The sequence below is a fragment of the Podarcis vaucheri genome (genome assembly GCF_965113315.1).
Source record: "Podarcis vaucheri genome assembly, chromosome: 2".
Lineage (NCBI taxonomy): Eukaryota > Metazoa > Chordata > Lepidosauria > Squamata > Lacertidae > Podarcis > Podarcis vaucheri.
In genome coordinates this window covers 111,204,625-111,215,768 of record NC_138760.1, presented here as the reverse complement: position 1 = coordinate 111,215,768, position 11,144 = coordinate 111,204,625, and the positions used below count along the sequence as shown (strand labels likewise).

The following is an 11,144-nucleotide window of genomic DNA, read 5'->3' as shown; positions in this document are numbered from 1 at the left end:
GGCCACATGACCCGGAAGCTGTACACCGACTCCCTCAGCCAATAAAGCAAGATGAGCGCCGCAACCCCAGAGTCGGTCACGACTGGACCTAATGGTCAGGGGTCCCTTTACCTTTAAGGTAATGCAACCCTTTACAGAAAAGAATGCCCCCCTTCAGCTATAAAAAGTACACCCATTGCTCCTCAGGCATTAGGGGACTCCCAAGTAGTATTGGTAAGCATACTTTGATGTTTGCATTCATTGGGCTTTCTTATCTAGGAATAGGCCAAATTGTACGGGCAAACAGACTTGTATCACCACCATTCTAATTCAGATTCAGGCATGAGTGTTGTGTCTTAAGTAGGCCAAAGAACAGGGTGGGTGGGGGGCATCAGCATACTTTGGGTAACCCTTAAATTTGCAGAAACTCTTTAGGGGGAGGGAAACTAAGGAGGGCTGCCCCCCCCAAAGCAGTCCAGTGAGGACTGGGCATAATGGCCACAGAAACTGGCTTACCGGTGAAGGGGGAAATGGGACTCCTGTGCACTCTACACTGCAACATTTTGTTGCAGCTCCCACTTATTAGATTTGCTGTGGGAGAGCAGTTTAAAAAAAAAAAAAGGTTTGGCCAATTTATGGCAGATTAAGCCCTGTCTCAAAATTCCCTGATTTCCATTCCTAAGCTTCAAAGTCACTGACTTCATTTTTATTAAATGAATCGGTTTTCCAGTCCAGCGGCCTCCCCCAAGCAAAGTTTTCCTTTTTGAAGCGCAAGGCACACACATATTATTTTAAAAAAGGTTTTCTACGACTCAAGCTGGTGGAAATTTATTCTCTTTACTAACTGAGAAGAATTTAGTTACGAGATGCAGAACGCAAAGCAGTATGTAATCACATAGCACGTTGATTGCATCTGAATAGCAAGGTTCGCCATAATGATGGCTTCTAGGAAGAATCACCGTTCGTAAAATTATAACGCCTTGCCGGATCTCCTACCATGTAAGCAGAGGATTTTCCATAAAGAAACCTCCAATTTGGCATCATTAATTTGCCCAGTTTTGTCCTCTGGTAACAATATGGCACAGTATGTTTCCTAATTGTAATAGCCTCTTTGATGGCGTAGCTGCATTGCAGTTAATGAAATAATCACAATCATGTTGATGAAGCTTGCGATAAGAAGAGGCTACTGGATCAGGCCATCGGCCCATTTGTTCCAGCATCCCTGTTCTCCCTGGAGCCACCCAGATGAAACCCGAGAGCAGGACCTTATCCCAAGAGCCCTTTCCCCTTCTGCGCCTTCCAACAGCTGGTATTCGGGAGGCTATGCTCTGCCTCTATGCATGGAGGCAAAACATAGCCAATTATTTCGATTCTAAGCTTTTGATTTTTACACTCTTATTGCCAAAGCAAAAACAATTTTATGCTAAACACATTTTAATCCAGAAAATTGAAATCGTTCTTCCTAATAAACTTGCTTGAAGTTGTCTCTGTGTTAAGGCAGTTAGAGAAATAATACGCAGCTGAAATAGATGGCATTTGGACGATGGCGTATATTGTACTCTGGAAGGTGAACAGGTGAATTACGGTAAATAATGGTTGATGTGGCCGAGTCAGCCACATCATAAATGGTTCGTTCACCTTCTCAACTACCAATGTATAGATAGATAGAAAGATAGATCGATAGATCGATCGATCGATCGATAGATAATTTATACTCCACCCATCTGGCTGGGCTTCTCCAGCCACTCTGGGTGGCTTCCAACAAAATATTAAAATACAGTAATGGATCAAACATTAAAAGCTTCCCTGAACAGGGCTGCCTTCAGGTGTCTTCTAAAAGTCTGGTACAGTAGTTGTTGTTCTCTTTGACATCTGGTGGGAGGGCATTCCACAGGGCAGGTGCCACTACAGAGAAGGCCCTCTGCCTGGTTCCCTGTAACTTGGCTTCTTGCAGCGAGGGAACGGCCAGAAGGCCCTGGGCGCTGGACCTCAGTGTCCGGGCAGAACGATGGGGGTGGAGATGCTCCTTCAGATATACTGGACCGAGGCCGTTTAGGGCTTTAAAGGTCAGCACCAAAACTTTGAATTGTGCTCAGAAACATAATAGAAGCCATATGTATCCACAATCTTGCTCTACATTCTGTATAGGATAAATAGAATCAGTGGACTTCAGAAATGTATTTTATTTTCCTCACTGCTTGCAATTTCCACTCCACACTCCCCCCCAATATTTGTATGTGTAGAGATTATATGGCGCACACGCACACCTGCTATAACTTCACACCTCTGATGAAATGCACTCGCATCCACAGAAGTTTATGCTGTAGTAATAAAAAAATTATAGTGCCACAAGATGTAATTTTTCCTCTTGACGTTGGTTCACTCAGGTTTCATCTCCCATTTTCCAGGCTGGTGCCTAGAAAATCTGGCTCCTGAGTTTAAAACCAATTGTTATAACCCTGCGGATAATGATTACTCATTTTCTTAAAACCCCTTCAAAGAAACCTGGGGTCTGTTGACAGCCCCAGGTGTCGGGAGGCAATCTTCTGTTTCGTACAGTGAGGTTATTGTTTACTAATCACCTTCCACATATATATATGCCAAGGCGATGTCCAAAATATAAAAACAACCAAAAGCAGTTTAAAAACACGCACAAAAATTATAACACAACAAACTTTTTCAGCTGGATGGGGTCTTGAAAGCAGATATATTTGACTTAAGGAAAAATGCAACTATAGGCTGGGATCTACAAAGCTCTAGTAGGGCATAGTTGGCCAATTGGTGTTAAAGAAGGATAGAACTTTCTTTATGTACGCTACAGCAGCAGCAAGAATTCTCATTGCAAAGCATTGGAAGACACAAGACCTACCCACTCTGGAAGAATGGCAGATGCAATTAATAGACTATATGGAAATGGCGGAAATGACTGGCAGAATCCGAGACCAGGGAGAAGAGTTGGTGGAAGAAGATTGGAGGAAATTTAAAACTTATAGAAACATTGTAAAATTTTTGAATGCTGATGACATTGAAATGTATTGAAGGGGTTCTAGCAACAAGGTAAAATGTAAGATGGGATTGATAATAGATAAACTAATAGGATATGAACTTGCTGAACCAATTTTCAAAAGGGATACAAAAAAGGGAGGCGTGAGGAAGTCAGGAAAATAAGTTAACTAAAGATGAGAAATTAAAAAAGGAGGGATTTATATATATATATGTGTGTTTCCTTTTTCTTCTTTTTGTGTTTAATGTTTGTATTTTTGTATTTTGTAACTTTGTATTTTTTGGGGTTTTTTTGTATTCTTCTGAACTTTTCTATTGATAAAACTTAATAAAATATTATTTAAAAAAAATACAAAGCTCTAATGAGGCATCTAATCATAGCCTGCATTTTTATCAAGGATTATAGTTTGATTAGGGTCTGTATTTTAAAATGAGCTTAAAGATTTTCAAATGTTTTATGCCAGGCAGAAGACCAGCTGCCTAAGTACTTTGGCAAGATGTTTATCCTCCTGGACAAGGGGGCCCCCTGATTTATAGCAGAAAACAATTCTCAAAGTCAAAGGGAATTATAGGCTGAAGAACAAGGCTACACTGACCCTACATAATTAAGGGTTCGTAAACAGTAAAATGTATGGGACGCGGGTGGCGCTGTGGGTTAAAGCCTCAGCGCCTAGGGCTTGCCGATCGAAAGGTCGGCGGTTCGAATCCCCGCGGCGGGGTGCGCTCCCGCTGCTCGGTCCCAGCGCCTGCCAACCTAGCAGTTCGAAAGCACCCCCGGGTGCAAGTAGATAAATAGGTACCGCTTACCAGTAGGAAGGTAAACGGCGTTCCGTGTGCTGCGCTGGCTCGCCAGATGCAGCTTTGTCACGCTGGCCACGTGACCCGGAAGTGTCTCCGGACAGCGCTGGCCCCCGGCCTCTTGAGTGAGATGGGCGCACAAACCCCAGAGTCTGTCAAGACTGGCCCGATCGGGCAGGGGTACCTTTACCTTTACCTTTAAACAGTAAAATAAAACCATGTGCCTCCATTAAACTTGAGCCATATCTTCCTAAGGTTAAAGGCCAAGAGCAACTGCTAGAGAAGGGGAGTGTAAACAAGAAGAGGCTTTTTCCCCCCTATTTTATTTTGAGGCTGTAAACTAGTCCTTTTACTTTGAGAATTGTTTCATTCTTCTAAAAAGCTATCTATGATAATGTATGAAATATACTAGCTTAAATGTAATTATGCAAAGGATCTAGAAAGAAAGAAATGTTAAATTCTTATTTCATAGGGTCATATTGCTGTAGGAGACCAGGGGGGCAGATGAGCCCAGCCCCCTGCCAGACAGGAGACGCCATCGAGCACTCCTGATATATGGTTGTCAGGCCTTTGTTTAAAGACCTCCAAAAAGGAGATCTTTCATTGATGATGCATGAGAATGTGAACCCAAGATCTCTGACATATGTTTAAGATAAAAATTTAAAATTATTAACCATCTGTTTTGGAGGGCAATAGGGCAAGGAGGGCAAGAGGTGAGCTGGTAATTAAGGTTCCTTGTTGAGACAAATGTAAGATATATGACTACTTATTTGTCATTTATAGATAGAAGAATATATAGCTTTTTGTATCCCATAAAAGGCAATAGGAAATGGGTGTATCTTTTAGGATTGGTTATAGCAATCAGCCAATAGGAAATTCAACCAGGCTGACTGGACAGAGGCAGCCAAAGGAGGAGCAAGGGGCCTGGGCTGAGGGAATATAAGTGCTGGCCATAATGGCAGGAGCCCAGGCCAGAGCTTGGTAACCATATACCACTGTGCCTCTCATTTATTTGTCTGACAAATAAATTATTATTTTAATTTCTCTATTGCTGCGTTGAATATTTCATTCCAGCTAAGCGTTAACCACAAGCAGGGTGCTACACTAGTAGGAGCACACACCCCGCTAAGATGTCAGACTACCTTTTGGTTCTTTTTAGCGGACTCCCATGTCACAAAACTGTTTTTGAAATGCCTCCCAGTTCCAAAAGCAGTTTGCCTTGCAGTATTGCCAGAGGGGGTGGAGGTTATATGGTCAAGACCCTGGCTACAGTCTACTTTTCCTGTTTGTGTGTTGCTGCTGCAAACAGGTGCATCTACTGGGCAAAAACCTGCTGATAGCCATCTGGAAAAGAAACATGTACTGTAAAAAGGGATAGAAATGAGCAGAGCAGAGGCCGAAGAAAATCAGAACACCTGTCCGTTTCGAGTTCATGGAATTTAAAGCTGTTGCGGCAGTAGATATCCTGATACGCTAATTGTGGTTCAAAGCCAGAATGTTTTCCAGGCTCGAGAGACAGATTCGGAGCCATGGTCTTTACACAGGAGTATGGCTATAGCCCTTTTCTAGACGGCCTATTCAGGGATGCTAGACCAAGGGGAGGAGGGAGCAAGTGGGGATCATGGCAGCAAGCCCTAGCTCTCTCTGAGTTGCGCAGGCCTAGACACCATTCTAACCTTTTTCCAAATTAATTTCACAAGATTTATATACAGTACTGATAAAATACTGAAGCAGTTTACAGAAAGAAAGAAGCCCCCAACAAATTTCTTCATGTAAAACAGTGTTAAACTGTTTAAAACATTTTAAAAAATGAAATCATTGATAAGCTGAAAGCTAGATCAAAGGACGTCAATGTTCTATACACCGTGTAAAGGTAAAGGGACCCCTGACCATTAGGTCCAGTCGTGACCGACTCTGGGGTTGCGGCGCTCATCTCGCTTTATTGGCCGAGGGAGCCAGCATACAGCTTCCGGGTCATGTGGCCAGCATGACTAAGCCGCTTCTGGCAAACCAGAGCAGCACATGGAAACGCCGTTTACCTTCCTGCCGGAGCGGTACCTATTTATCTACTTGCACTTTGATGTGCTTTCGAACTGCTAGGTGGGCAGCAGCAGGGACCGAGCAACGGGAGCTCACCCTGTTGCGGGGATTCGAACCGCTGACCTTCTGATCAGCAAGTCCTAGGCTCTGGTTTAACCCATAGCGCCACCCACGTAGTCTTTTCTAAACAAGAATGTTTTAAGCAGGCATCAAACAGAGTACAATGAAGGTGCCTGCCTCGTGTCAATAGGCAGGGAGTTTCAAAGTTTAGGTGCTGCCACACTAAAATACCAGATTTTTTTTGAGTTTCATGCGGCACCTGTAGCAGTGGCAGTTATGCAGATTGAAGCAGCCAAGTCTGCTCATGTGAGGTAAGGCAATCTTGCAGTTAAGCTGGTTCCAAGCTGCTAAGGGCTTTATATCCCAATCGTAACACCTTGAACTTGGCCCAAATTGGCAACCGGTGCAGGTCTCTGAGCAGAGGTGTCATATGCCAACAGGGTCTCACTGCTGGCTGCCATCATGCCATATCATTCTGCGCTAACAGAAGCTTCCAGATCAGGCTCAAAGGAACCCCCCACGTACAGCACATTGCAGAGATCCGGTCTCAAAGTCACCGATGCACAAAGAACCGTGGCCAACCTTTCCGGATCCAGGAACAGAGTTGTCACTGTCATTCCCTTTGCAACTGGTTCAAGGCGCTTCTAATCTTCAAATGAATGAATGTAGGTCAGGGTCAGCGTGAGAAATCCTCCCTTCTCCCCACTCCTGCATGTGAAAACACCACCTTTAACTTGACGTGGTGCCATCTTAACCCCCCCCCCCCCATGTGCTTCATCTTGGCAGCTTAGGGGTTTTTTTTTGTTTAGATATCAGCCCAAAGATCCAACACTTCTTTGAGGAAGTCTTGGGGAGCGAGCGTTGAATGGAACAATACTGGCCGTCCCCGGATTCAGAGTAACTACTTCTTGTTGTTTTGCGCCGTGTGGCTGCTGAAGAGGTTGGCTGGCCCCGCTCCCAGAATGAGCTCGAGGAAGAAATAAAAAGGTTGCCGGTGGGGAACCAAAACACAAAGGCGACACACAAGTAAAATACTTTGCCCACTTTTAATTGGATAGAAGGTTGACTTGCTGCTGGGCTTAAGGATGGAAATATATTTGAATTAAATATTGTGGCTCCAGTTCTTTCAGTGCACCTACTACATGGCCCAAAAGGCTTTCGTTATTGCTACACCTCTCTCGGAGAACGATAGAGAATCATAGAATGGTAGAGTTGGAAGAGACCCTGAGGATCGTCTAGTCCAACCCCCTGCATTGTAGGAATATTCAGCTGTCCCATAAGGCGATTGAATCTGCAACCTTGGCATTATCAGCACCACGCTCCAACCAGCTCAGACACTGAGGTCCAGAGCCAAAGGCCTTCTGGCAGTTTCCTCACTGTGAGAAGTTACAGGTAACCAAGAGGGCCTTCTTGGTAGTGGCGCCCGCCCTGTGGAATGCCCTCCCATCAGATGTCAAGGAAACAAACAACTTTCTGGCTTTTAGAAGACATCTGAAGGCAGCCTTGGTTAGGGAAGTTTTTAATGTCTGATGTTTTATTGTGTTTTTAATATTCTGTTGGGAGCCTCCCAGAGTGGCTGGGTATAAATAATAAATTATTATTATATTATTATTATAACCAACTGAGTCTTGCAATACTGAGAAGCTTCCAGCATTTAAAAGTTTTCTCCCACACCAGCTCTGTTCTTGGGATATTTTAACTAACTATCTGCAATCTCCCTAAATTTCCCAGGATGCAGTCTAGAGGCAGAATCAACGGTGTGGTACCCAGAATTACAGATATGCCTGCAGAGGCCTTAAGAGGCTTCTGGATCAGCCAATGGTCTGTCTATTCCACCATTTTGCTCTCACAGTGGCCGACCAGATACCTGTGGGAAGCCTGCAAGGTGTGGACATGAGCACACCACCTGCAATTTCCAGCAACTCGTGTTCAGAAGTTGCAGTGCCTCAGAAAGTGCTCCTTTAACCTTTAAACAACGTTTTTGTTGTTTGATCTGCATTCCTTTCAAAAGCCAGCAGATGGCACAGGTCACATCGTAAATATTACTCCGTTCCATTTGGTCTGCATGCGCTTTGTCCTTGAAGTTTTGCTTTTATCGCCCAACATCACTTCAAACAGCATACTTTTAAGGGAGGGACAAGGCCCTGAGGTAAGAGATATTGGCTGTTGTGCAGGCCTGGGTAAATCCGCACTAGATCTTTGCTGAGTTAGGGTTGCCATATTTCTACAAGTAAAATTCGGGACACAAAAGTTTAAAAAGCTTTTTTTAACAACCCTGGTTTGGTCTGCTTTCCAGAATCCTGGCATGAAGTATAATCATTGTCTCAGCCAGGCAAGATTTGGTCTGAATTTATTTTGAATAAATGTTAGTGTTAGTAATGAGAGAATCCGTTTTCTCTCGGGAGTCTATCTCATGGTTTCAGTTTGCAGCTGGCCAAGATGTTTTATGCTGACACTGTCCTTTTTCTGAAAATTCAATAAAAATATATGTTTAAATAAACAAACAAATTGTTTTATATTTTTTATGGATAATATAGGGAACTTGTAGCAGTAAAACAGTAAAAGTAGGCTAGGAATATTTCCATCTGTAATATTTTAATATTTCCATCTTTAATATTTTTCCATTATATTTTGGTAAGGGTTTTTAACCTGTACTTGGTTTGAAATTTGCATACATATGCAAGGACTTATGAGTGGTAGCTTTAAGAGATTTTCATCCTGGAATCAAAAAAGTCAAAATTCCACCACCCTGCCTTGGGTTGGAAACCACTGAAGAACCTTTGGCACTGTGAGGTGATGTATATAATAATAATAATAATAATAATAATAATAATAATAATAATAATAATAATAAATATTTATACCCTGCCCATCTGGCTGGGTTTCCCCCATCCACTCTGGTTGACTCCCAACAGAATATTGAAAATGCGATAAAACATCAAACATTAAAAACTTCCCTAAACAAGGTTGCCTTCAGATATCTTCTAAAAGTCAGATAGTTGTTTATTTCCTTGACATCTGATGGGAGGGCGTTCCGCAGGGCGGGCACCACTACCGAGAATGCCACTATGGAGAGAACATGGGGAACTGGGAATGCTGGGAATTGTTGGAAGACATTGTTGAGCGTGCAACTGAGGCTGTGCACACATGATAAGACACATCTCCCCCCCCCCAAGAATCATGGGAGCTATAGTTTAAGGGTGCTGGGACCTGTAGCTCAGTGAGGGGTAAGGAAGAATGCAGCCCCATTGCCCGTATTGCAGAAAAGATCCAGCTGCTGTTTCAGTCAGTTTTAGTAGAGAGGGCACCATCATCTCCTTTGCCTCAGGCAACACAGTGTCTTGGCCTAGTTCAGGCATGGCCAAACTTGACCCTCCATCTGTTTTGGGAGTACAATTCCCATCATCCCTGACCACTGGTCCTGTTAGCTAGGTGTTATGTACTGAGTTGAATAGGATCCAAAAGGCAGCAGTCTGATTGGTCCTAGAACAATAGGATTCAGAATGCAGCAGTCTGATTGGTCCTAGAACAATGCAGCAGTATGATTGGTCCGCAGGAGCCACCCAATCCAGCTGCAGGTAGAAGTGAATCCGCAACCAGATTGGCCTACAGGTGACTCGAAGAATTGGCCAATCACATGGGGCCCATTGTGTAAATAATGTATATAAAGCAGACATTCAGGGGGAACTTCCGTTCCTCCTCACCACTATGAGCTGAATAAAGGGCATGAAATCCACTCTCGACTCCAAGTATATTTCACTAGGGATGGTGGGAGCTGTAGTCCCAAAACAGCTGGAGGGCCAAATTTGGCCATGCCTGGCCTAGTTGGAAGAAGAAAGTGGAGGGGGGGGTGTTAGAGTCAGGAAAATAACTGCCCTTCTGGAACCTTCTGCCTGAGAAGTAGCTTCAAGATTAGGGTGGTCCAGCTCACCTCTGTGGGAGACATGGATGTGATTTTGGCATCACGCTGTCCACCACAAGCAACAGCCCACACAGAATCGGGCTGGAAATCTTACATGGAGTTCCACAGCCGTCCCCCCCTCCCCATCTTCCCTGGATTAAGTCTGAGTTGTTACCGGTGAAGGCTTCGTTCCTGTTGTGAATGGCTCGCTCTCTCCTTTCAGACCTCATTTAATCAGACAGCCCCATTCACCCTTGATCTCTCTTCTTTCTCTCTCTCTCCACCTCCTCTCGTTCTTGCCGTTGAATGTGCCTTATTGTAAAGCTTTCCTCACATGGAGTTTCTTCCCACTATTGGGGGGGGGGTTTCCCCTCCCCACACACAAACAAAAGTCTTCCAAACCCCCTATTCTAGCTGGGAATTATTAACAGTCGGGCCCCCACTAACCACCTGCCAGGACTTTGGCCAAGCAAAACACTTTGCTCTCCCTGCACCCCCCCCCCCAAGCTCTGAAGCGCTTCAGGCCTCGTGAAACGCAAAAGCCGAAGCTGAAGAAATGAGAATTCCCACCCCCTCCTTTAATCTGAAAACTCCTTTGTAGCAGGAAGGCGTGGTTTTCATTTTCTTCTCGGAATCTGAAATGTACAGAGGGCAAATACTAGGGTGACAGCTGCAGAAGGTGTTATGAGCAACAGATAAACTGTTGAAGTGTGTGGGTAGCAAAAAACCCCTGAAAGGTTTTGAGAGAAGGAATATGTAGGCTTGCGCAATGCAAAAGTTGCAAAGGCATTGGGAAGCCCTTTTTTGGACGCTATGTTAAATGTGCGCAAAATCTTCCCATAGCCATCTAGTTGGCCACTGTAACTGGACAGGCTTTTCATCTGATGCAGCAGAACTTGTCATGTGTACAGTGAAAATGCACTTGTTTCTGCACATACTGGGCAAGCATTATGTTTCAGTGCATTTTATTTATACTTTGCATGCCTGTATCGGCTAGTTTCAAGGTGATATATCCTGAGCTTAGTTTGGTGCATGTTCTTGGATCCTGCTCTGCCACTGGCAACACAGGTGTCCTTTGTGGCTAGGAGTGCCTGTTGGCTCAAGGAAAAAATAGGTAAGGAGAATTCCCTGATATAACATCACCAAATGAAAAAAACAGGCTGTTAGACCTTTAAAATGTGCCATCGTGAGTTCAAAACTTTCCTCTTCCCTTAGCACAGAAAAAATATTACACCTTCGGTAAGTTAAAAATGGTTTACTTACGAACTCTCCACATGTCAGATTCATGTGCTTTTCCATACAGCATCCAGATAAATTTGCAAAGGCAGTCAAACTTGGCTTAGTTACAATGGTGAAAATTCCT

The 11,144-nt window shown here is 43.9% G+C and overlaps 1 protein-coding gene across 2 annotated transcripts in view; it reads left to right on the top strand.

Moving 5' to 3' along the window:
• LOC309525256 (uncharacterized protein) overlaps positions 1 to 11,144 on the top strand; it is a 44,530-nt gene that overhangs the window by 23,355 nt on the left and 10,031 nt on the right. Inside the window, exon 1 of one of the 2 annotated variants that reach the window (XM_082210793.1) lies at positions 7,364 to 8,029. The exons of the other annotated variant lie outside the window; for it this stretch is intronic. The gene's annotated coding sequence lies outside the window, so the exon portion shown is untranslated. Of the gene's footprint in view, positions 1 to 7,363; positions 8,030 to 11,144 lie in introns of those variants that run through there. 2 annotated transcript variants of the gene reach the window in all.